This window comes from Rattus norvegicus, chromosome 6 (assembly GCF_021556685.1).
Source record: "Rattus norvegicus strain SHRSP/BbbUtx chromosome 6, alternate assembly SHRSP_T2T, whole genome shotgun sequence".
In the NCBI taxonomy this organism is placed as follows: Eukaryota; Metazoa; Chordata; class Mammalia; order Rodentia; family Muridae; genus Rattus; species Rattus norvegicus.
Genome location: NC_141539.1, coordinates 10,604,427 through 10,607,905, shown reverse-complemented (window position 1 = coordinate 10,607,905; position 3,479 = coordinate 10,604,427). Strand labels below are relative to the sequence as shown.

Genomic DNA, 3,479 nt, shown 5'->3' with positions numbered 1-3,479 from the left:
CACACAAAGTGGCTTCGGGGCACCACTGTGGCCTTGAGTCCCTCAAGGCATGATGTTGGTACTGGGCCTCTATGACCCAAGCCATTTCCTGCCACAGCAAAGGGGGCTAGATTTATTTTATTTTATTTTATTTTATTTTATTTTTTGTAAAACAGGTAAACTGATCTCTCTTTAAAAATAAATACAGAATACCCTTGGCAGGGAAGGGAGAGGCAAAGATTAAAACAGAGACTGAAGGAACACCCATTCAGAGCCTGCCCCACATGTGGCCCATACATATACAGCCACCCAATTAGACAAGATGGATGAAGCAAAGAAGTGCAGACCGACAGGAGCCAGATGTAGATCGCTCCTGAGAGACATAGCCAGAATACAGCAAATACAGAGGCGAATGCCAGCAGCAAACCACTGAACTGAGAATAGGTCCCCTATTGAAGGAATCAGAGAAAGAACTGGAAGAGCTTGAAGGGGCTCGAGACCCCAAAAGTACAACAATGCCAAGCAACCAGAGCTTCCAGGGACTAAGCCACTACCTAAAGACTATACATGGACTGACCCTGGACTCTGACCCCATAGGTAGCAATGAATATCCTAGTAAGAGCACCAGTGGAAGGGGAAGCCCTGGGTCCTGCTAAGACTGAACCCCCAGTGAACTAGTCTATGGGGGGAGGGCGGCAATGGGGGGAGGGTTGGGAGGGGAACACCCATAAGGAAGGGGAGGGGGGAGGGGGATGTTTGCCCGGAAACCGGGAAAGGGAATAACACTCGAAATGTATATAAGAAATACTCAAGTTAATAAAAAAAAATACAATCTCTGGTCTGTAAGGTCACTTCAGCTGCCTTTTAAAGTGGCTTTTGTGGAATGGTGGAAGCTGTCGCAGGCCCACAGGCATTTTGGGTGAAGTGCCTTGGAAAACGACACTCGGAGGTGGTGGTTCTCATCCAGGTCACGGTTGTGCAATTCAATCAGCATCTGCACTGCCTCCTCCACAGAGCCCATCCGGATCAGTGCCATCTTGCATTCCTTCTGGAAGAACCTGAAGCCTTTGACCACACCACCGTTGCTGAAGAAGAGGCTCCTGAGGTCATCATCTGACACAGAGGGCAGGATGTTGGAGAGGTGTAGGGTAGCTGAGGGTGAGAAGATGCTGTGAAGTTCTTGGCTTCTGATTTCTTGAAGCGGTGCAGTGGTGAGCTGACATAGTCCTTGGTCAGTCCCTGGTCCTCCTGTTCCTCCTCTCGAGGCAGCAGCACACTCTGATGCTTTGACGGTGTGATGTGCACCGACTTCCCATGCAGCTTGTGCCCATTCAGGTGGCTCATGACCAGCTGGGCCTGGCTGCCGTCTGCCATCTGTACAAGTGCACACTCCTACTTGTTGAACTGGATCCTCGCCTGTTGCACATCACTGTAGATGCTGAAGACGATAAAGAGGCTTTGAAGTGTGACTCTCTCAGGGCTCAAGTTGCTGACCTGCGGGCCCTGGGATGGCAATGTGGACAGTTGCGGCAGCAGCAGCAGAGAGTATGGCCAGGGGGGCTAGGGTTCCATGGACATTAGGAAGAGAGGGGCCAAAGGCTGTTGCCATGGTCTGGTCCAGTGAAGGCTGGCTGTCTCCAGAGGGTAAGGCAGGTCAAGTGTAATCTCTGCTCTTGTCATTGTTGTACTTGACTGATGTTGAGACCTGGCGAGCTTGGAGAAGTCAATGCGCAGTGTGCAGCAGGCACTGTAGATGTCCTGGCCATTCAGGGACAACTCGTATGCTGGATGCTCACAGGGTCAGCATACTGAAGCAGCGCCTGAAATTGGTTGTTCTTGGTGAATGTGATGATCTTTGACTGTGCAAAACTTAGAGAAGATCTGGTGCAGCACATCCAGGGTCACTGGGTAGCATCCACGGCTGCCAAGACCAGGTTTCCAGACTCTTCAGAGTTCATGCCCTGCAGGACTGCCTGAACACATGCATGGTTGGGTGAACTGTCAGTTTTGAACTCCTTGTGGTTGGAGAACTGGATGTAGATGGGTTGTCCACGAAGCACTGGCACCCCCAATGTGTAGTAGTTAACCATAGTTTTGGCAGCCTCTTCTGTGTTCATTTCACTGATGGCCTGGTTCTTCCCCTTCATAATAAGGGGGCTGGTAACTTTCCAAAAGATCAGTCCTAGGTAGATGACCTCGCCCTCAGGGACAGCACTAGGTAGCTTGAGGACATGAATGATTCTGGAAGGAATTCCTGTGCTCCTTTTGTCAGCTCACACAATGAGAAGAGCTCATTGGATCCCCTCTTTGTACTGACTGCTACATCTGGGATGCTGCGGTCCATGGTTCACAGAGGAGACCGGCAGGGATTGGAGCATAGGTGCACTAATGTTATTTTCTTTCATATTTTAATTATTTTTAATTTTTTATAAATGCAAGTGTTATGATCTGATGTTTATTTCGTTATTATTTGTGATGTTCATTTTTTTTTAATTTTAAGTTTATTTGTCATACATGTGTCTATGTGTGTATATGGGAATCCCACAGCATATGAGTGAAGGTCAGATGCAAATTGGCAGAATAACTACTTTCGCCCACCTTGAGGTCCTAAGGTATCAACTCAACTAATCAGGTTTGGCAGAAAAGCTACATTACCTAGTGAGACATCTCATCAGCTTGAATATCTTAAATATTCATTTAAATAATCAGTTAATTGCCATAATTCTTCTACTCCATTCTCTTTTATGGGTTTGTAGTAAATATTTGCAGTAGTAAAAATACAATGGCCAAGGGAGCATAGAGTTAGATTCACATTTCTTAGAAGGTTAGAGGCCATGGTGGTGGAGGTCAGACATTGCAGCACTAACAGCTTATACCTTATTTCTCAAGCCACAAGCAGCAGTTAGAGAGCACAATGGGAATTACACAAGTGTTTTTGAAACCTCAAACCTGCCGGGGTGACACACCTCCTCTAACACTATACTTTCTTTTCTTTCTTTCTTTCTTTTTTCTTTCTTCTTCTTTTTTTTATTTTTTCTCTACCTTTATTAAATTGGGCATTTCTTATTTACATTTCAATTGTTATTCCCGTTCCTGGTTTCCAGGTCAACATCCCCCTAACCCCTGCCCCTCTCCTTCTGTATGGGTGTTCCCCTCCCCATCCTCCCCCCATTACCACCCTCCCCACAACAATCCCATTCACTGGAGGTTCAGTCTTGGCACACCAAGGGCTTCCCCTTCCTCTGGTACCCTTACTAGGCTATTCATTGCTACCTTTGCAGTTGGAGCCCAGGGTCAGTCCATATATAGTCTTTGGGTAGTGGCTTAGTCCCTGGAAGCTCTGGTTGGTTGGCATTGTTGTTCATATGGGGTCTCGAGCCCCTTCAAGCTCTTTCAGTCCTTTCTCTGATTCCTTCAACGGGGGTCCTGTTCTCAGTTCAGTGGTTTGCTGCTGCTGGCATTTGCCTATGTTTTTGCCATATTATAGCTGTGTCTCTCAG

General features: G+C 47.2%; 1 pseudogene; it reads right to left on the bottom strand.

Moving 5' to 3' along the window:
- Positions 1-832: 832 nt before the first annotated feature.
- On the bottom strand, positions 833-2,323 carry Ptbp1-ps4 (polypyrimidine tract binding protein 1, pseudogene 4; annotated as a pseudogene).
- Between the last annotated feature and the right edge of the window lie 1,156 nt (positions 2,324-3,479).